At 41.8% G+C, this 23,821-nt stretch overlaps 1 protein-coding gene across 5 annotated transcripts in view; it reads right to left on the reverse strand.

Annotated features, from left to right (window-relative positions):
• mpp7a (MAGUK p55 scaffold protein 7a) overlaps positions 1–22,468 on the reverse strand; it is a 146,172-nt gene extending 123,704 nt beyond the window's left edge. For 3 of the 5 annotated variants that reach the window (XM_088642820.1, XM_088642822.1, XM_088642819.1), the window contains exon 1: positions 22,232–22,467. The gene's annotated coding sequence lies outside the window, so the exon portion shown is untranslated. Of the gene's footprint in view, positions 1–5,327; positions 5,590–22,231 lie in introns of those variants that run through there. The other 2 variants (XM_088642823.1, XM_088642821.1) reach the window with 2 other exon arrangements.
• Between the last annotated feature and the right edge of the window lie 1,353 nt (positions 22,469–23,821).

Below are 23,821 nucleotides of genomic sequence, written 5' to 3' on the forward strand. Positions count from 1 at the left end.
CGAGGGGAGTCCCATAAAGCGCTTTGAGTGGAGTGTCCAGAAAAGCACAATATAAGAGGAAGGATTGTTATTATTTTTCAAACAGCACCCAAGAGTCTTCACTTGCCCCAAATAGCCAAGCTCTCAGCATGTGTCCTCGAAAAGACAGCTCTTCCAGCAAGGTGTTTTCGCACATGACTGGGACATTAGACTGGAGGTTCAGGTCCAGACATATGTCTATAATAATGACATTTACAGTGTTTTCCATCTTCAAGGATCCCAAAGCACTTTACATACAGGATGAAATCCACTTTATCCATCACTGAAGAGGAGCTCCACTTCAGTGATGTGTGCCAGCCATTATGCACCAGAAGCCCCACTATAGAGCAGAACAGGTACAGAGACTGCTTCACCGACTGAATGAAGAGGGAACTCCAGGTCAGACTAAGCAAGCTTAGAGTGGAAACTGGCCAGGAAACCAGGCACCTCTTTAAGCATGGGGTATACTGAAGGGCTGGGGAGCAAATTCTTCCACAGACAGGACAGCGCCACCTACTGGCCCACCTGTATCACTTACAGCTGCAATCTTTCCAAGATTTTCCAAGGACCTTTCACAACCTAGTACTGGCCAGGCCCAGACTTGCTCGGCGTCCGCAATTTGACCAGAGCAGGCTACAAACCGGCCACACGACTGTCTTCCTGCAGTACAGTATAGTACAAGTACAGTATCAAAAAGACTCAGCATAGTTCATCTTGAGGGATCTCATGGAAACTGGCTCCAAAATGATTGAGAGGCGGGTTTTTCAACATGTGAATATAGCTATAGTGTGGTAAAAGAGCATGACACTGATGGATAACGTCATCTCAGACTCAGGCTAATGACCTGATCCAGACTTTTGACTTACACCTTCCTTCGGAAGGAGCAACTTAACTGGTTGAACCACAAACTTCCATACAAGGAACTTTTCAATTGCTTGCAGGTGCCAACAGGAGTAGCGCTAGCATGCAAATTCCATAGATTAACTGATACAGGACACCTGAGCTGTACTGCAAGTAGGTTTTGGAAAAATTCACCAATATTTACACGAGGATCACAGAAGTATGAAACATATGTTATTATTCTCCATGTTACAGACTTAGAAAACTAGAAAACTCTTTTTATACATGTTTGAGTGTCGCTGTTTTTTTTTAATTCTAATCTAATGGAAAAAGATCCACACTCAGTGCAGATCATTAAATCAATTTTTCCCCCCCAATCTGTCACTAGCTAGGAGAAGTTAAAAAAAAATGAGCACTTCACTCCAATTTCAGTCAACAGTGCATCCAAATCCAGCCTTCCAAAGGATAAGGAACTGAACACACAAGGTAATAATCCAAGCACAACCCTTCCGAGTACTGTATCTGTTTCTTTTCACTCACCAGTGCTGCTCTTCCTTATGAACTCATTGATTAGAACCACCATCGATTACCATCCATTTCAATTACTGCCTGAGGCCTGGTGCTTGATGGAGAAGGGTCAGTGGCTTCTAAGTCAAAGCCAAAGAAATGTTACTGTGAAGGCACTGACTGTACTCTCCAAATGTCAACAAATCTAAATTTAGAAGGCTAACAACCATTCAAATGTCCACCCAAATGCATCATGTCTAAAGCAAATTAAAAGATCGGCTTGCAGCTCAAGCATTCAGAGGAAAGCTGGCGTTTCTGCAGCCACAGATGCTGCTGACCAATATCCACTTTGAAGGAATTCGCAGGGAATTACAGAGTACTGAGGTCTGAACATTCAGTCCTTTCCCACCCCACTGCATTCAGTTAGAACAGGATCTGGAAACACTCTGAATGTTTAGTTTTCCTGTTGATTTTCTCAATTCAGCCACTGAATCATCTACAGGTACACAAAAGGGCATAGCAGCAGCAACAGACACACGCAAATGAAATGCGTCTGTATTAGACTGCGAGTAGATTTTGTCCACTGATCCAATACATGCACATTCGCTCTACAAAGAAAAATGTTTAGTTCAAGATCTCAAAAAGGACACAAAATATTAGATTACCCCTAACTAGAAATGACCCTCACTTCATCCTGTGCTGTGTCAGCTAATAAGGGAGGTCTGATGGGAAAATTCGGTCGAAGCTGGTCTTGATTACAGTACCCTCCAGACCAGAAGGCCTGTAACCTTTTTTCCTATAGGGTTCCCTGAAGGACAAGATGTCCAGGAATAACCCATATACTCCTGGTCACCTGAAAAGGAAATTATCCAAAGTCACATTATAGAAAGCAATATAGAACTTTAAAACAGGATTAGTGCATGTTCTTGAGATACAGCAGATGGTACATGTATTATATATAAATAAACAAGCCTAAACAAACTCACAACCTTACCCATTTTAAAAGCTGAAGAAAGGTTTTTCTGATTAAATTTACATTTATTTTGCCTTTCTTTAGGATCCTACAGACCAGGAGTATTCAACATAGGCAGCTGCATTTTCATACCATCTTGAGACTTTAATCATTAGTTAGCAGTGACCTACACCATACACATAATGCTGTAGATCACCTTTTAACAACCATTTGGTCATTAACGAATGCCTAACAACAATGGGTTCATTATGTAATTAACATCAATATGGTTCTTAGCTGGCTGAAAGGTACAAAGTTTTGCATTGGCATGGAATCTAGGCACCAAGATTGTCTACCCCTCTTGTAGACCGAAAACAACTTACTGATACCCTACCGCTTTCCATTCAGTTAGAAAGTCAAATCTAAGCGCACAAAGATTCGTTTGCCCCTGTAAGCGTGGAAGGTTTTTGATATCCTAAACGTCAAGATATGGCATTGCCATGGCTCAGCAGACATGAGCCTGGTCAGTACCTGGATGGGAGACTCCTGGGAAAAGCTAAGGTTGCTGCTGGAAGAGGTGTTAGTGAGGCCAGTAGGGAGCACTCATCCTGCAGTCTGTGTGGGGCCTTATGCCCCAGTACAGTGAAGGGGACACTAAACTGCAAAAAAGACACTAAATGAGATGTAAAACCGAGGTCCTGACTCTCTGTAGTCATTAAAAATCCCAGGGCGTTTCTCTAAAAGAGTAGGGGTGTAACCCCGGTGTCCTGGCCAAATTTCCCCCTGGCCTTCCCAATCATGACCTCCTAATAATCCCCATCTCTGAACAGGCTTCATCACTATGCTCTCCACCCCACTGATAGCTGGTGTGTGGTGAGGCACTGGTGCACTATGGCTGTTGTCGCATCATCCAGGTGGGGCTACACACTCGTGGTGTTGGAGGAGAGTCCCCATTACCTGTAAAGCGCTTTGAGTGGAGTGTCCAGAAAAGCCCTAAGGGAGGATAAGGAATTATTATTACTAAAGTGTAAAGTAGAAATATAATGTTTAAGTTTAAGGAAGCAGGAAAAGCATGCAAAGTAAACTGCACTGCTGCTTGGTAATAGCTTTAGGAAGTGCATACATTTACTATCACTCAGTGTGCAGCATAATTTTCTTTCCTCACAAGCATAACTGAAAAGCGCACTGCTATTAGTAACATTTACCTCTTTGTAATCCAGTTATCTTCTAGACTGAACAGAGTCCAGGTGTCCTCTCATTCCTGCACTCAAATATTATTTTCTGACCCTCCACCAGAGAGCACATCTGTGTGCGTGTAGGCGGACAATGTGGATTATGCCGTATCTGGGCATTATTCCTTATAGAACAGTGCAAGAGAAACACGTTTGGCCGTATTGACACGGCTCTTGAAAGACGACTCATTAATTCAATATTCAGGTTTGAAAACATACTTAACGAAGCGTGGCAAACTGTCGTATCTCTGATGCTAATGAGGGATCACTGAAAAATCCCAGTGAATAAACAACGAAAACAAGCATTCACATGTATTTTCCCCCTAAAAACGAATCTGTCTGAACATAAGAAAACATAAAAAACACATTTTTAGGCAACTTCCTGCAGAAACAAAACGGGCATTGCTGTACGTGTGAGGACTTTTTATAGCTCTCAGTCTATTTTTATCTGCTACTTCAAGCTCCTCTCAAATCACAACAGACAAAAAACAAACAGTCTGGGGCACTCTTACATTTAAGAGATGCCATCTTGTTTAACAAAAAAAAGTAATTTCCAGTTTGGAAAGTTGGAGTGACTCCCCACACTATCTCCGTATCATGTTTCTGGGATTAATTCCCTAGTAAGGCATGCCCAGCCCCATGCCACACACCACAATCAAACATGTCACTTAAAGGGCTATATAATTACAATATCTAAAAACACATCTCGCCTGTGCCCATTCACACACGAGATGGGGCAGCATGTTGCTGGGGTGCCCTGTGTAAATACACCACACCTGCTGACAGTACACTGGCCGCTGATCCCCCACTGGCCAAGAGCTGCCAGTCTAAAAGATCTTACTGGGTTTAGTGTGGTGCCAGTTCAGCCAAAGCTTTTAGACTGCTGGAAGCATTTCTCAATCCAGAATGGATATAAGAAATAATTTGATTGCTTTTTTTTTTTTACTATTTTTTGGTTTACAACACAGGATTACTCCCTCATCAGAGACTGTCCTCTGTCATTCAGTCTTTGATGACAGTAAAATATCGGCCAGGTGCTGGCTTGTGTGCCTCTCGCTGTACGGTAGATGAATGAGTGAGGAGGTTTATTATAGAAGCCCTCTATAATGAAACATTGATGATTCTGCCACAACGGCTGGAATCAGCCTTAGTTACTGAAGCAGTAAGGGCTTTGAAACGGGGTCTGGCTGCTTGGAAGCACAGCTGTTAGCGAGTCTAAAGAGAGCTGGCATAAGCAGAGGGTGGCATGGACAACATGTGAACAGCAGGCCACACACACACACACACCAGACACAGAGGAAGCAGAATGAGGACAGTGCTACTACGTGCTTTTCATCAATCACAGAAAGCACAAGTCCAACATAATGATGATCCTAAACAACCAGAAAAACACTGGCTCCTATGCAGCACAGCCCTACATTTTCTACAGTACATCTCTTAACGCAATGTTATCACAGAAATAGACTTCACCGCACGATGTGTCTTGTTACAAACGCCTAGAAAGGCCAGTGAGCCTAAGATCACAGTCCACAAGCTGAAAACTGACACTCACCTAAAAAAAGCAAACCCTTTGTTTAAAAAAAGAGTCTGGTAGCGGGCTCCCATGAAACACTTTCAGAATGTTTGTGACAATACCTACGACCCGTCAAGTGCTACAAAATAAATCGGATTAAAATACATAGCACAATCAAAAGTACTACATAACAGCACGGACCTCTAAGTGATGTTCTTGCAACAATCAAATCGAAATTCAGCTTTTCTCCGGTCTTCAAACTCACCTTTACAGCAGAGGCAAATTAGAATTCGCAAGTCTCCAAAGCTACCACTGTGGTTTAACAATCCTGGATTTCAGCTGCTCCGTGTGGAACTGCCCGCATGAGACTTTTCCCACTCTGGATCCATCTGATTTTCTCCCCTTGTCAACGGGGACAAAGTGCCTGGAGGGTCTCGACACACTGTCACCCAGCTCTTGTGCTATCAGCCCTCTGGACTGCAGGCTGCTGTGGAAAAGCACATCTTGATCTGAAACCGGGCAGATGGGACTGCTCCGCTAATTACCATGACAACAGCCTCATTAAGGAGGGGGAAGAAAAAAAAAAGTACAACGGGCACTTCACACAAGTGAAAAATGAAGAGTACTCGTGTCCCCTCTTGAACGGCAAAAGACCACTTTAATCATCATCGCCTCTAATGCGGGCATAAGAAATGAATCAGCAAAGCCTTAAGGCAAAAACATTTACTCGAAAGCAAAGGTTGAAAAATGAGGCCATAAGAACGCAGAAGACTTTCCTCCGTGACATACAGTGTAACCCCTCCCCGCCACTGCCAGACCTGTTAGAAGTGTGGATCTCTTTTATAAACAGCAAGGCCTGGGCTCTCACTTCCCATATAACACTTTGAGTTCAGCCCTGCAGACAAACGGTAAGAAGCTCGGCAGACAGCCAAGACCAAAAACTCCCTCTGGAAAAACTAAACTAGGTGTGGTGGACAGCGAGAGGAAGGGTGAAAACTCAAGAGGAATAATCATAACGATATAACCAGTGTGCAGCCCCACCTGGATGATGCTCCAGTCTGCTCACACACACCAGCTCTCAGTGGGGAGGAGAACAGAGTGATGAAGCCAGTTCAGAGATGGAGATTATTAAGAGGCCAGGGGGAAATCTGGCCAGGACGCTGGGGTAACACCCCTACTCTTTTCAAGAAACACCCTGGGATTTTTACTGACCACAGAGATTCAGGGCCCTGGTTAAATTGTTTGCTTTTTACATTTTGCTTGTCTTTATAATTGCTTTCTTACATTGTCCAGTGGATGTGAATGACTGCATAAATACCTCCATTTCAGAAGTAGCCTCTTCCGTCTCAGTGTTTCCTCATTTTATCCCCAGGAGGTCTCCCATCCAGGTACTGACCAGGCTCAGTCCTGCTGAGCTTCAGTTGTGGGTTGTCAGTTGCGAGATGTAGGGTGATATGGTTTCTGGTTAATATCTGACAAATATTGAGGTCTCCCACATAAGGACCCTGTAACATGTATAACCGTGCTGTAACGTAAGTGATGGGATAGAAAGGCCAAGGAGGTCTGCCTTTACCTGGGACACCTCTGACTAATGCTGCATCTACAGCAATGGCTTCAACCTACACCCTGTCAGGTCCTTTATGACAAGATGTAGAGGTCTATTCTAGCTAGTTCTTGGACTGGAGACATGGAAGGGAAATCAGGTGCTGCAGGTGTTATGCTAGTGAGGAATTACCTGGTTTTCTTTCCTTCTTGTTGGGGGACAGGGCAGAGACAAAGCCTTTCAGCCACAGACAGAGACGGCCATTCAGCAAACATGAATCGCCCCCCCCCCCCCCCCACAACCTGTAGCAAGAAGCCATCCTCTCTTTGTCGGAGTAAGAATATTCATATTGTTGTTATTGGGGAAAAAATGTCACTTAGAAACAAAAACATGGAATGAGACATCAAAAAAAAAAGAACTGGCACAGTAGCTGTATTTTTCTTTCCATTCTGTGGCTGCTAATGGCAAATTTGCCTTGTTTTGGGAAAGTCAGAGGGTGCGCAGGTCACTGCACTTGTTTGAAAAACAGTGAGGTCTCTGTTGATAACACACAAGGTCTGCTAAGCTGTTCTGCCTCGTGAGAAAGATCTGATTTAAAAAGCTTGCAGGCAGCGCGCTTTCAACAGTTTTAATTACAGACACACAAAGAGCTTATTTGAAATGGTGAACCCCAAATCTCTGCTGTGGTAAAAAAACAAAGTGGGCGAGCCGTTATGGTTTTGCAGAACCCTCTTCAAAGACCTCGAGTTATGACTACTTGCATTATATCAATATTGTATCTAAACACAGAAAACAACAAACTGGAATTTTACCTTGATGTGCATCTCTGTTTTCCTTCTCTGTTTTTCAGTTTTTTAATGCAAAAACAATAATAAAAACCTGTTCCATACTAACTCACTCATTCAAAATAAACCATTTGAAGGACAGTTCTTGATAAAGATAAGGATTTATTTTAAATTCACAGTAATATTGATGTTCACAGTACACATTTAAACTACCATACTCAAAAAGAGATCTATGGAGAGAAGTTGACAAAAGAAATGTTTTAAAGCTACGGAACATCAGAAATAAGCACAAGATAAGAAAAGATTACAGGAAAGAGCCTTTAGATCCCTCAGGCTGCTCTTGCTGTTCTGATCTTACTGGTCCAAGGACAATGGGCTGGTCGCTGTGACACTGGAAGTACAGCCTGTCTTGATCTGTTCCATACACCTGCCACTCCAAGTGCAGAGAATCTCCTTGCAGGTCATTTCTAAGCATGTCTATTTTGAAGTCTTAAAAGAATTCGTATATTAAAGACCTCTGAAAACACTGAAACCCTGTCTTGTTCTAGCCTAAAAAGCACTCCAACTTATTTATTCTCAACACATGACATAAAACCCAGCTTGAATCGCTGGGATTTTTCTACACTCCTTCTTGGGCCACCATGTTCTTCAGACTTACACGTTGTGACACTGCAAGGAACCCTGGTTTCTTTGATTTGTTGGTTTAATAAGCTGTTGACTGCGTAAAGTTCACCAAGAATAGACTTCAGACTGGTTATCTTTTTTCTTTACTTCAGCTCGGTTTCAGTTAATTATTCCTTTAGCTCTTTTCCTGTGGGAATAGGCTGTTAATGTCAATCTTTTTTGTGTCTTGTTAGCCAGCTTTGGGCGTAGTCATGACAAAAAATACCTCCTTCATTAGGGTCCTCGTTTGAGTTTCTCATGCTCATAAACAATTTGAATCTTTTCAGTTCTGAATGAAGTTTGAGCTTCAAGGCTCTGAAGGTTTCAGCCTCGTAAGAGTGTGTGTAGAGGCTCTGTGTTATTTTAGAGCGAATTAACAATAATAGATGTTTTAAAAAATTGACAAAGCACTGAACTGAGCAACTACCCAAAGAGATCAGATTTTTGGAATCATTTGGCAAATGAACTATTGTACACCTTAGAAAAACCTCCGCTCTCCCTAAATACTGAATATAGCATTTTTAGCTCTTACATAGGCCTCTTTTTATGAGAGCTGTACCACCTAAGTGCGGTATCCAAACTATTTATTTTCTGATAGAAAACAGTCTTTTAATTAGGAGGTTGAGCAACAGTCTTACTCTTCCTAATTAAGGCGAATAAAACAGGCTTACCAATCGTTCTAAAAGAGGTCTCCATCATATCCTCTTAAACACTGCAGGAAGCGAACCAAAACTCAGAGAGTACAAAGAAATACACCTCTATATAAACCTAAACCTGTCAGTTAGGCACCAGTCCAGAATGTTTTTACCATCTGAAAGTCAGTATTTTGCCAGCAGCAGCCTCTGCCATGAACTGATGTGGCAAATGACCTCCCGGTCTGAACTGGGGCTCTTAACTACAAAAGAATGATTCATAATTCAGTCTACAAACTGGACACGTCCGCTATAGCTACATTCCTCGATTTAGGACGGATTTGTATTCCAGGAAAAGACAGATGAAAGGGTCTTGATCTCTCTTTCTTTTTCCCACAACCCCAGTATGTTAGAATGAAAGTACTGTATGGTGCTGAATTTGACATCAGCTTCAGAGCTGGCAGATTTCCAACGAGAATGATGGCCTAGGCTGGACGTGGTCCTACAGAAAGGCCAGTGTTGCCGTGGCAATGCCTGACAATAACGCACTGTGTAGTAGCCCATGTTCAATTACAGGCTTAACTACTGTCGCTTAATAGCAAGACAGCCAGCTCCTGATGGTTAATCACACTACCAGCGGATAAACTGAGTGAAATCCATTTCTCCACACCAAAAAAAAATGCAACTCTTCCAGACCCTTGACCTTACAGAAAAATATGAATGTGTCCTTCAGTAAAAGCACATAAAGAGACTTCAGAAAAAAAGACTTCAAAGGAAGGAAATGCAACATTCATTCTGTTACAAAGAACAGACATTATATTTGATTGTCTGCTTGGACGTCTCCCTCCCTATATGACCTCACTGGCATTGTTCAAAGAGGAAACATTGTGTCTGTTTTGCATCTTCTGTACTGGGCAAAAGTCTGCGCCCCCTTCCAATGACATGCCAGTTTGTTCACTTATAGAAGATGAAAACATGGCTAAAAATATGTTTAAAAAACAAAACTTGAATGGCCATTCTGCACACTTTCAGTCGAAAGAAGTTCAATGTCATTCAAAACTTCAAAAAACAACTTTTTGAAAAAGCACTGTAGATACAAAACAAAGAATTGGAAGAATACACTTATCAACGCTTGTGCCTTGCGCAGACTTGGGTCTAGAAAAGAAGCGGCACAAACCCAACACAAAAAAACGCATTTTAAATGATACGGAGTTTTCAAACCGTGGGATGTCTTGTGAGAGGAGGGCAGAGGAGCTGCCAGAAACACTGCCCCTTCAGGAGAGTGGAACAGCAACCCTCTCACCCGGAAAAGACAACCAAATACCCCCCGCCATGATTTTCCAATCAAATTCACTTCAATACATGAAAATACCAAAACGGGACACGTGCGCAAAGACAGGAGATGGAAGATGGAGAGACGGCAGCCTACACAACACAACAAGCCTCACCCGCCCAGAGCACAGACCACTGCAACTCCTAGGACACATTTCCAGCTCTCTCCCTCACTGCATTCTGGCCAACTGCATTTTGCAAGTAACTGAGTTACAGCATGCAGTAATTAGTGGTGAGTAAACTACTCATTTTCCAAAACTACTGCATGTATGTTCTTACACGGAATAATGACATGTTTGCAAGGAAGACACCATGCACCAAAAAATGTCTGAATCTCTGTTTTTCCATCATGCAACATGACTCTTGAAACAACTCTGTGGTACAGGATTTGTCTTCATATTATGCTGTAATGTAACACTCTTGTGAAAGTACTGCATCCTTTTTTTGAAACAATTACTTCATCGGAACCAGGAACTGTACAGTACATCACCACACACCTATCAGAGAGCAATCTTGTGAGTATGTCAATCTTCATTGATTATAAACAACATTTTAAAACTACTGTATGTACGACTTTGAATAGGAAAAAACAGTTAGAATAAGTGTACACTTAAGTTTATCAAGAAATAAGCAAAGACTGTGTTCTTGGTTGTGGCTCACAGTAATTAACAAGCTGGTAATACCAAGAGTTTTGCATGTTTTAACTTTATTAACGTTAAACTCGACAAACTAACATTAGAAAGAAAAAAACGTCTTATTTCAATATCCGTATTGTATATCTTCAAAAGGAACAGTGCGGCGTTTTGTACCACTTAGAAAATTACACAATGAATGAAGTCAAGTACGGCGAGTGAGATGTATTAAGTCACCACTGGAGCGTACATTGCCCTCATTGTTCTCTCTGAGGGGGAGAAAACCCACATTAAAAGCATTGTGTGCAGCTCCGCACTTTACTGCACACAATCTCTGGCAAACACTCTTGAGCAGGGATATCGCCAGGAGAGGAAAAGGGACTTGATGTTAAGGCATGTTAAAACGCAGGGACCTGGCGACGAAGTGACGCGGTCGGAGCGCAGCTGAAAGCGCTTCACGACGCGCGGTCCGGTCAGAAAAGGCAGAGCGAGTATCGTGAGAGCCCGCTGGCGAGAACAGCCTTGAAGACGCCCAGCAGTTAGGGAAGAGAGGAAAACCCAGAATCAGCACAAATAAGAAAGTGACAGTAGGTTAGTGGAGCTGAAAAGATACAACACCCTCTCTGCAGCAGCATGTTTGCGTTTTTTTTGCCTTGTTTTCACGGTTTTCTATTCATCTGAACCTCCAGGTGATCCGGTGATCTCACTTCTACGAATATATTCAGATTTTACACAATTACCAGCCACTTTAAGTACTGGTACCTTCAACCTAAGTGCCTTATATCCAAAACAATCAGATGAAATATAAAAAAAAAGTGTATTGCTTTCTTTGTGTTGCACATCATCGGTTATGGTAACAGCCTTATTTCACTTTTTTTGTGCAAATGCTACACCACTATATTCAAGGCGATAAATGTAGTGCTTTAAAAGTCAAAGTTTCCATTGCGAAACAATATCTTAATATAGTATATATGTCTCCCAATAACCTCTTATACACCTTTGCTGTCGGGATCCCAAAATATCTCAGATGCGTCCCGTGTTCCTGGAGAGCTGGCAGTTCACATACAATTTCCTCCTGCAGCAGTTCCTGCTGAGCCTCTCCAGTCCGGCTCTTGCTCGTCGACTCAACAGAAAGGGCTATCCTCCCAGTTACCGATGCTGTTCACTCAGCTGGTGCTGCCTCATCTCTGGGTACCCTCTCATCTGCCTCTGACACTAGGCCACTCTGTTCCCCTGTAACACACTCCTTCCCGGTCGCTCCTTCCCGGTCGCACACATACCAGGCCTGCTGGTGAAGCTTGCTCTCCCATTCTCACTCTCGTTCCACTGGTGTTCCCCAGGGTTCTGTCCCGGGACCCCAGTGACCTCTATCCCCCCCCCAAGCCTTTTCACCTAATTTTTATACAGATTGTGAAATCTGAGGAGGCACAGTGGGACAGTGGTTAGCATTGTTGCCCTACAGCATGGGGACCTGGGGTTCTATCGGTGTGGAAGTTCGTTTTTTGTCTCCATATTTGCTTCACTTTCCTGCGGGTGCTCCAGTATAATAACAAAATATTGTATATCCATTTAAAAAAAAATTTGCAACCCAATTTGTATCATAACACTGCATTAACAGAATTTCTACAATATTACCTCCATTTATTATTAACTGCATCACCAGTATCTCCCTGTGGAAATGTGCATGTGCAAAAAAAGTCTAATAATAAACCAAGAAGTAAATAAGAAACTATAAAAACTACGCTTGACTGTTCTGTAATGCTCTACAACATCCTATTCGATAAGAGCTCTTTGGCACAGAAAAAACAATTCAATCGGTTTATTTACCACAGTATTTTTAGTGGGACCAGCCTACTGCTGTCCCTATTAACAAGAAAGCTTGTGATCCTAATATTTTTTCACACTTAAGTCAAACATTTTGGAGAAAATGACAGTTGCTATGTTAGATGCAATGCTGTTGCAAGACGTTTGCTCATTTCAGCCCTGTTGCAGGGATTGTCTGTGCTCTCTGCTATGAGAGCGTTGTTTGTCGCAAAACTAGCATCCAATGGCTTTTTCAGACAAACACTTCAAATAGAGTCAGACAATTCTGAGCATCAAACAGGCCACAAAATGGTACAGGAACCAAAAGCAGCGTCTTTACTAACTTCTGTGTAACTAAACACATTAAGCCACAAATCAATTTTAGATACCACATGACATTTTTATTACTCGAAATATAAACAGGGCTAATGCAGACATTAAAAATGTATCAATGGCACTCAAATCCATAAAAACATGTGCATGAGGTAACTCTTGGCATGCCTCTTCTGAAAGTTTGCTGACCCCTTTCCTTCACAAAAGACAATATATAATAATAATAATAATAATAATAATAATAATAATAATAATAATAATAATAATAATAATAATAATAATAATAATATAGTGCAATATATTCAATAACCCTTCCGGGGATGGGACTTCATCTCTGGATGAAGATTTAGGGATTCTTAATCTAAAAAAAGAGAAATTAAGACTGTCACTGGGCTAAGGTCGTCTAACAAAAAAACAGCAGCAAAAGAATGTCATATGTTTACTGACAACATCACTATTTTATTTTACCTGATTGTGCATAACTCCCAGAATGCTCATAGGAACATGATTTCTCATGCAAAATCAAAAACAAATTATGTACAAAGGAGGGCAAAGTAGCTTTACTTGGGTATTATACTCTGCTAAATTTAGAATGAATTTATCTCCCATTTAAAATAGCCAGAAATGAAAATGTGTCCAACTATTTCTGCTCAATCTTAGAATTTTAATTTTTATTCTAACTAATGGAATAAAGTTGTGCGGTTTTTCTACTCGGCAGAATCCTCACAGTACAATAACCCAAACTCTAGGTCAGAATATAGCATTCCAGTATTTACACTATGTATAAAGCATTCTGAATAGACAAGCCTGTCAGCTGTATTATTCATAACAGGGAAGATGAGTACCGCGGCTTAATTGGACTCTTGACTTCAAGATCGGCAGAAGAATGTAGATTGAGGACTGAAAGGAAAGAATGCAGTACGGTCTAGGGTTCATCACCAGGGCATTTGATCAGATAAATGCAACGGCAAACATGAACTGCCACTCTCATCAGTAAACAAGGGCTCTTGGGTGTTACAAATCTTTAAGGGGGTGCTATTTCAGAACTGTCTGTAATCAAGGCAGAGATAAACAGTGGATAAAAAAATCCCCTCACACTTTTGGACAATTGCGCCATCTTGAACCTGCCTGACCTGTTTTTACCCTGTTGTTTCAGAGAGCATGCGGCAGTGATACTATTCAAAAACATCAACAATAAATATTTGTAAATGTTACGCAACCGCACCAGTGTGAAACCTGCATGTTTAACTTGTGATTGCATATCGACTTTATTATTGACAGGTTTTGCAAAATATTCTTGTTAAACATGTATTTGTATTTTATGAAATTCCTGACCTCATTTTCTTGCTCCAATATCTGCAGATTTGTAGTTCTAGTAATTCTAAAAAAAATCATGCAATACAATTAATGATGAATAATGTGTTCATCATTTAAAAAGAGCAGATCTCCTATTGTTCATTAACAAAGCATTCGCTTGTTCCAACTTGCTTAAAGTGGGGCTAAAAATAAACCAGACATTATGTCAACGTGAAGTCTTTTTAAAATGTGTTATTTATAACTTATGATGATTTGATCTCTGACAAATACATGATCTTACAGCTCAATAATTAATTTGAAGCCCTGACAGTCATTTTTGTACTATTTATCTATGTGTAATAGGTCATGCCTTTTTTTGTAATGGGTTATGCATATGCAATAGATGGTGATGTGTAAAGGTTTGTGATGTATTCAGATGTACAGAGGCAATACATGTCCATAAAAATTTTCTTTAATACTACAGAACTGTTTACAGAAAACATTTTTGATGCTGAGGAACTTTGGAGGCGTAATCTGTACTAGATATTTTCCTCACAGCCAGGTTATCAGAGGAAATGAGAATTTGTTCCCAAAGGATTATTTTTGAAGGATGAATGAGGCAGCTGTAAAGAGGGTGTAGAACATTCCCTTCAACTCTCCCCTCGTTGATTCTCCTTTGATTAAAAAAACCTAAAAAGATGTGTGTACTGTGTGTAGCACAATATGCGTCTTCTGTATCTCAGACCTGACACCAGTAAAGCCCACATGGGTTCCTCTTCTTTCCAGAGTGACAACACACTTAAACCACAAACTTCACCACACTGCTGTCACCCGACACTTACGGCATCCACACGTGTGTGTGAATGTGTTTGTGAGGGTATGAAAATAAAAATAATAATAATTACTTACACTTACACAGCGCTTTTCTGGACACTCCACTCAAAGCGCTTTACAGGTAATGGGGACTCCCCTCCACCACTACCAATGTGCAGCATCCACCTGGATGATGAGACGGCAGCCATAGTGCGCCACAACGCTCACCACACATCAGCTATCAGTGGGGAGGAGAGCAGAGTAATGAAGCCAGATTATTAGGAGGTCATGATTGATAAGGGCCAATTGGAAATTTGGCCAGGACGCCGGGGTAACACCCCTATTCTTTTCGAGAAATGCCATGGGATTTTTTTTTTTAATGACCACAGAGAGTCAGGACCTCAGTTTTACGTCTCATCCAAATGACGGTGCCCGTTTACAGTACAGTGTCCCCGTCACTATACTGGGGCATTAGGACCCACAAGGACCACAGGGTGAGCGCCCCCTGCTGGCCCCACTAACACCTTTTCCAGCAGCAACCTTAGTTTTTCCCAGGAGGTCTCCCATCCAGGTACTGACCAGGCTCACACCTGCTGAGCTTCAGTGGGCTGCCAGTTGTGAGTTGCAGAATGATATGGCTGCTGGCTAAATGACTATTTACACAACTGAAAGATGCATAAATCAAAACATATAGTTCCGCAGCTATTAATTCCGTCAAACATCTAACACATCATCCAACCTCGAAATGTCAAGAATATACTGAGCATCAGAAGAACTGATTAGTATTACAATCTGATGAATCACATAGAAGGGAGACATTTCTCACATTATTATTTTAAATCAAACCTGTAATGATCAAACTGAAGCTGTAATGGTGTAATGATGCCTATTATGGGAAACAGCTTGAAATGTCCTCAGAACCTCCCAGTAAGATGCACAATCAGTAATGTGCCCTCCGTTTACGTTTTTGGCACAAGCACCTTTGGAAGCACGTCCAGTTTGAGATTCTTGGGTGTCACAAGCAGGGTTTCCTCTAGGATTCTCCTCATCCCAATACGTCATCCCCCTCCTGCCAAGCTTTCCAGTTCCTTCTGTACTCAACTTCTCCGTGGCAGCCTGGTGTGGTAACCAGAATACACTCAATAAAAACTGAGCAGGATAGTGAAGGGAGCCATTCACAAGTGCGACATGTAACTATTGCACATATCCAGCACTGCCATGTTACGACCCAACCACATTGTGGAAGGTATTGCTGGCATCTGCTCATTTAGCCTACAACAAATGTTATGCTAAGATGCAACTCCAGCAACTTACACTACATAAAAGACAGGACCATAAATAGGATAAAGCAGATCAATGTGTGCTGCATATCAAAAGGACAGGACTTGGAGCGGGACAAAGCAGTTCAACTTATGCCACATATCAAAGGATGGGACAAATAGCCGTAACAAACCATAAAACTGTGAAACCAAACCCCTTCCTGACCCGCACTGTCCATAAAGGTTGGAAACCCAGCGTTCATTGCTATTCTTATCCAGCTCAATAAAACTGAAGCTGCACAAGACTGTGTCCTGTGCCTCTGAGGACGAATTCCCCACATAAGCTACAGTTGGCAGACATCTATACCAAACAAGTATGGCAGAAAGCTTATAATGTTTATCACTCACTGTCATGACCTCCCTGTCTGGAGACCGACAGCGAATCTGATTTGCTTACATCAGGGCATATATTTAGACTACCTACAGTAGATTGAAGTGCATTAAAACCCAAGTTATCCTCCCCCCCCCCCACAGCCATTAACCTGATTAATCTGGACAACTGATTGGTATGTTTTACTTTATTTTTTCACCATGCATGTATCTGTCCTATACACGCATGATCCAATTTCTTTGTCTTTCAAAATTGTGAAGATTTAGATCTGACAACTTGTTTTTGCTCATCTTATGTTAACGTGTTCATTGTTAAATGTATCGTGTTATGTCTTTCACCTGCCTGCAAATCAAATTTCCCATCTGGGACCATAAAGAAGCAAGCAGATGTTGCGGACGGAGTCATGTCTTGTGCTGGGCTTGCACCACACTACACTTTGGGTTTAGGCCAAAAATTGTATTTTTTTTTTCTCGTGACCAAAACACTTACGTACACGTCTACAGTACAGCTCATATACAACTGAAAAGGAGTCATTTGCAGCAAAGATTATTAAAACTTTAAAAGACACCGTTGTCTTCACAGTGGCATTCCTGCATGGCCGTTTATCTGTCTACCAGTTTATTCACCCATCTGCTTCAAAAGATCATTGATCTTCGTGTTCAATTCGTCATATCACCATGCGAGTTGCGACTTGAAATTCAGTACGAGAAGGAACTCCCAGATACAAATGCATTTATTCAGACGTCACAGGACCTACTGTGAAAGTAAAAATATAAAATCAGTAGCTTTTGTGACCACCATTGCCAGCAATACAAGGTGCACATTTGCATGACTTTGGGCTTTGCAAGACTCTGAGTCTGCCCAGGCAAGTGCTTGTTCACTGGTATCTGAGCTAGCTGCTACAGGTCATCCCAGGTCCCCAGTTGATCAATGGGGTCTTTAGCCAGGCTGAAGTCATGGAAGCTGACTGTCGCATTCTCATCTTCTCATTAGGTAATGCGTTGTCCTGCTGGAATGTGGTCACGTCCAAAAGACAACAAGCGAGGTCCCAGCGATTGATTAATGCTGTGCCATGCAGACAGATGCTATCAATCACTGCAAGTGCAGTCTTGTAGCAACTAGCTACTCCTGTTCCCAAGGCATCGCAACCGGAGCTCCTCATCGGTTTTGACAAGGGCTCTCTCAGATGGTGACAGACCGATCTTGGCTGGAACATCCCAAATGGAGACCGACAGTCAAATACCAGTAGCACAAAGGTGTTTTTTCTCCTGATGAGCAGGAGATCCTGGTTCCTTTCTGTGGTTTTCATTCTTAATTTACATCAGATTTGATATGCAACATCTTAAAATCCCCTCATCAGCTGTGACCAGATGTGATGAGTTTCTGTTCATGTAACACCTCTAGTCACTCGTGTGCATTGTGATTAGTTGTGAATAATACATTGATCAAAATGATCATGGCGTCATTATTTAGTGACTATTACAAAACTGTATATTAAATAAAAACATCCCTGAGTGGCACAGTGGTCAGCATTGCTGCCTTGCAGTACTGGGGCCCTGGGCTCAATTCCAGACCTGGGGTGCTGTCTGTATGGAGTTTGCATGTTCTCCTTGTGTTCACATGGGTTTTCTCCTACAGTCCAAAGACATCCTGCTAGCTTAACTGGATTCTGGGATGTCTGACTCTGGTGTGAACATGTGCGTGCCTGAGTTTTTGTCTGTGTGTGATGAAGGGTGGATCCTGCCTCATGCCCACTGCTTGCTGGGATAGGCTCCGGCTCCCTCACAACCCCGGACTAGATAAAATTGACAAACCGTACGAACGTTTCTGCCGTTGCTCAGTAAACATCATTCAAGAAGCTCAGCGTGTTTGTCGTTCATCCGCTGGGACTTTTCACCACTTAAACAGGTTACACTTTACTGAAAAGGAATATGCTCGGACTGAAAAAACAGGCAGCTCATGGTTCTCCACACATGATGTCATCATGTCTGCTGAACTTGGTAATCATTTAATACTGACATCATGAAGCATTTTCCTTGTTTTGTTTTTTCTGCTTTCCTCTTAACCGATTTACCAGGGAAAAGTCAATTTGACAGATTATGACCAGCAATCAAATGTGATCCATGGAGTCTAATAGTCCACAACTGCTTCATTAATTCATTCCAATACTTCACCAAGAGGTCATGCTGTAATTCCATACTGATGGAGACACAAGAGCTCTCAGAGTCAGTTTCATGACCACGAAAGAGGATAAGCAGTTTAGTTTATCCCGCTTAAATAAATTGAACAAGAAAATAGCAGGCCTGGCAGCCAGCAATTACCCTCAAAGAAGTGTCATAGTGATAAAACGGATATTTATACCATTTTTTAACCGAACCTGACAGATCGGAGCATATCAATAAACTATCCCCAAATGATGTTTTGATATCAAATGCTTATCACATCATGAAATATATACCCATGCCGAGCCGATGGGGAGAACCGTTTTATTTTTTATTTTTCCTGTTCAGGCCTTATAATAAAGGCTTTTTTTTTCTAGATCTACAGAACAATTTGTTAACCTGAATATGTCAACAAGTACTATGCTATTTCCCTGGGCTGTGCAAAAGGCTCTAGATCTAGAGAGGCAGGATTCATTAAAATGTTCTCTTTTGTTGCGCATGTAATAAAAAATGATGAATGGAGAATGTAACTGGGTCAGAATGCTGTTGCTCATGTTAAATTTTCAGTGAACGATTTCTCAATTTTAAATCCCGTTTCCTGGGGGCTATCTGATATAAAAACACCAAAGTGCACCATTTGTTTTCTTTGAGCATAAGAGTGCACAAGTCAGTGATCTTAGTTTTGTACATTTCCATGAGCTGTATTAAGGACAATCTTTTGACCACACACCTCAAACTTGTCAGCCTCAAGGACCAATAACCATTCAGAGCTTATAAAAAGACGAACGAGGTGCTATTTAGAATATCAAATTCCCATCTTGGAGAGGTCTGAAGGTTATGCTGTGCTTAGAACGTACAATTGTAATAGAACCTCTTAGTAAATAGGCTTACCCAACTCTAAAAAGATCTATAAAACTTGGATTACTATAAGCAGACAATTTAACTAGATTTCAGTTGGTTGGAATTGCGCAGTAGTATCAACCTTATAGATCACTGCAAGCAATCGGGAGAAAAGAAGGCATCATCACATTTTTAAAACAATTAAATAGAAACATAATATTCTCACTCCACTCAGACATGGACATCTGCTTGTTATAAGTCTCTCTGGGTTTAGATAATGTTCTACCAGCAAATGAGAAACAAAACAGCTGTGGGCTACACAACATGTGCTGCGCCAGCAAAGAAAATGATGGAGTCTTATTCATTGATTAACATTTTCAGTCACACACATGTGGACTGTTTCATTAAATCCAACAGACCTGATGTTACCTTTCTTTTGTGCAGCTACAGATTCTTTCCTACACAAACTAAAACTGAGCAAGGCTGTATATTTCTTGGGGGGGGTAGACAGCATGTATTTCAAGTATTTTCAGGTTAGTTTGATAATGTTGGCAGGCAAAGAACACGAGCTTTATAAAGTTAACTAGTTTCCTTCTCCGTTAAGTGTCGAATGCATTTTCCGAAAACCCTTCATAAACTGAACTGCAAAGGCTAAACAAATCGTACCTCAGTGGTAAACTAAACTGAAATCCCAGGAGAGCATGCGTTCTCTGGTGAAAATCATTTTATGTTTAATCACCATTCAAGCAGCCCGAAAGCAAATCATCAGTTACGAACTGGTGTTGTATAAAACACTTTAAGAAGCATTACTAAGCCAAAAGTACTTTGTGGATTCGTGTTGGAGGCTGCTTGTAAGATAGGAGTTGTAGAATAAATGTACTGTTCTGAAGTTCGCACAAGGGGTCTGATAACTTCACAATGAAGACATAGCCAGCGAGCAGCAATGAGCGCAGAGGGCACATGGTAGGGTGCTACGGGAAGGATATAGAAAAGAGGATAATGACACAGCACAGCAGCGGTCTTCCTGAAACAGCTACTGCAGAAGAGCGGATAGAAAACCATCTGCACCAACTGGGAAGGGTGAGCCAAAGCCTACTGCCTCTAATCCGGGCTGACCACATGGTGCGCGCTAAATGATCCGTGGACGACTCGTGTAAGACGAGTTTCATCCGCACCCTGCAGCCATTAACAGTGCGCTACACGCTTCCCTTCAGGGGTGCTGCCGGCTCGTCACCCTCTTTCTCCTCGTCTGGCGAGTCACAGAAGACACCAAGCAGGGCCGTCGCACAGTCCCCCGTGTGCTCGGCTCTCACACGACGGCACGCCAACAGCGCGGACAAAGCAATTTGTCTCACCGCGCAGCGCGCCCACACACTGGGCTGGGACAGACAAGCGAGCCGCTCCTGACGGCGCACAAAAGCACTTTCTGTCGGGCAGCTGTTGAGCGCTGCAGAAAACAAACTTACAAAACTGGCGAGTGAAAAGAGTCATGTCTACTTTCTTTACACGTTTGACTCAGTACCATGTTTGAAACAAAACCAGTTTGGGTAAACTGCATCCCATTCAAGACCAATTATCAGTTTTGTCAGTCTTGAAAACCAGCAGGCAAGTTGCTTGGATGGGAATATAATACTATCATTATATAATTCTTAGGTTACTAGTTTTACAAAAGCATCTCCTCTGCTGTACAATAATTGACAGGTCATACAATACCTTCAAGGGACACCCGTTTAATTGAAAATTTATAATATCCCGAAATCATGTGATGGCTGACCCGACAACACGGAATAAAAAACAACAACAATTAAGTTCAGCTAAGTTATAAACGTACACTCCTACTTTAAATTGAATGCATATTTTTTGTTAATTGTTCAGATTTGGAGTAAATTGAAGTAACTTTATAGCTGGCCGCCCGTGTGCTCAGGGTGCCTCTTCTGATTTTGTAATTCATCCTGAATGTAAAACACCGCGCAAGAATTGAAGGCGTTTTGCCAATATGTGCAAGTTTGATATATCGTTATTTTTCAGGATGACAGGGCCCAAAAAGCACGTCTTTAAAGTCAGCTGGTGTAGATGCTTGGCACCTGTCAACGCCAAAATAAGCGCTACAGTAACTCGCCCACGCTGAGACAAAAGGTGACCCGGATCCCTGACAGGAGCTGTGCCTCTCCGATATCTCTAAAAATACTACTGACAGAATATTGTAACAATACCCGTCGTCAGCTAATCTCTAAAAACCCCCACCGGGAACCTCGCCACATTATTTCTTACCACCTTCTGTCTTGCATGGAATTTAGGTTGTTTAATAAACTAGCCATTTTTACGTTATACAAAGCACGCTGCTAAACAGGTTAAAGCAAAGGGCTTCCAAATCGCAGAATGAAACATGAGGTAGGAAAGTTTTGCATATGTGGATTGCTGGGCGTTAAACTCCATGTCAGCGTCCTTTGATGATTCACAGCGATAAATGACCCGCGATACTACGAAGGGATTAAGGAGACCTATTGTACAACAATGGCCATGCACTGACAAAATTTACAACAGCAAAGCTGTGCAATGTTAAAACTTTGTCTCAGATACCACACCACAGAGCCTGCTCTTTTTCTCTACTGTACCCGGGAGAAAAGCCGATCTCGACCAGCTAACTTCACTGCTAACATTTATTCTTGCGCCGCAGAAAAGTACCTGAGTCCGGTCTTAAAGTCACTCCCTTTCCCTTCTTTTCTTCTAGCGCCTGGTGACTCGTAAGTCCAAAATCCAATGTTCTTTGGCTGGCTTCCGAGACTTCCGTTTAAAAAACAAAATCAGATCGTCCTCTTCCCGAATTCACTTTCCAAACTCAACCGCATCCTTTTTTCCCCCGAATGTGATCCTTTCCAGCTAGAACGCCCATCCGTCCCTCAATCAATGGAACAGCCTGGCGGAAGTTGATGCCTAAGTCCGCTACGTGATTGGCTAACATTCAGAATAAGGGGCGGTACGAGACTGGAATCTCTCTTTACCATTGGTTTCAGTATTTGTCAATCATTACATCCCCTCCCTCAAAAAAGTTCCTGAAAAGGTGAATTGTGTTGCCAGGTGTTTTTTCTGTTGCTCCTTGGGTAAATAAGACAAAGTGTTCAGCAGACGAATTACGTATTCGCCTTAAATACACATGAAAATTACGTACAAGCATACTTAAGCAGTTCTATTTTTGTATAATAATGATTAATGGACTTCTAGGTTGTACATCCTGTGATTGTTTTAGAATAAGATCGCCTCACATTACTCTTATCCTGGAATCCTTGCACTGGATTACTATCAGGTTTTGTGTCGACTTCAAAATCCTCCTGCTCATCCTCAAGGCTCTGCATAGCTTGGCACCTCATTACCTGTCTGGGTTATTGTCCTACTCCCCACCTTGCAGCCTTCGCTCATCTAATTCTGCTCTCTTGACTGCCTCCCGAGCCCGTCTACATGCTATGGGTGACAGCTCCTTCTCCTACTTCTCTCCCTATACATCAGAGGGTCTGAAAGTCACCTTCCCCGAGCTCTTTCAAATAAAGAATTAAAACTTTCCTTTTTTAGAAGGGCTTTTATTTAACTTGTCCTTTGTCTGCCCCTTCACTTTCTTACTGTATTCCACCCCATCTACTATTTCCGAAGGAACAGGTAAAGGTTTATACCATGTTGAAAAGAAAAGAGAAGAGACACAACTATTCGGCTGTGGAGCCTTCCTCAGGTTAGGGGAGCAGGGGAGAAGGAGCATCGACACTCAGGGAAAACTGGAGGACAGGTGTAAAGTCAAAACCTGCAAATTAATAGAGAGATGAATCTATTATTAAATGAATGCTAAATTAAATTTACTATTTCCTCTCACGGTGTATTTCTTGTGTTTTGTAAATCGCTTTGAGAAGCCACTTTTGAGGGTGTTATATAAAATAAAGTTTAATATTATTCTTAAGGGAGAATCTTTTACACTATTCACAGCAATTCAGCTTTTAATCAAGGTGTAATTTAAATAGCTTCTAAGCCAGCGAGGTCAGCATATACCTCATAAGAATGCTGGGGCATTCCTCCACACATTGCAGTGATCATTAATCCCCGTGTCACTTTTTCCATTTGGAGTTTGAAAAGAAAACAAACCTGGAGGAGAGTTAACGAGTTAAAATGAAGCTCCCATCCCCTGAGACTGCAATATGTTGAAAACAAATAAAGCAGTATTGCATAGTTTGAGGGGAGTTTGGTTTGGTACATAAATACAAGGAGGCAGACTGGAAGGTAAAGATGAAAGCA

The sequence above is a fragment of the Lepisosteus platostomus genome, chromosome 8 (genome assembly GCF_059453375.1).
Source record: "Lepisosteus platostomus isolate fLepPlt1 chromosome 8, fLepPlt1.hap1, whole genome shotgun sequence".
NCBI classification, from domain to species: domain Eukaryota; kingdom Metazoa; phylum Chordata; class Actinopteri; order Semionotiformes; family Lepisosteidae; genus Lepisosteus; species Lepisosteus platostomus.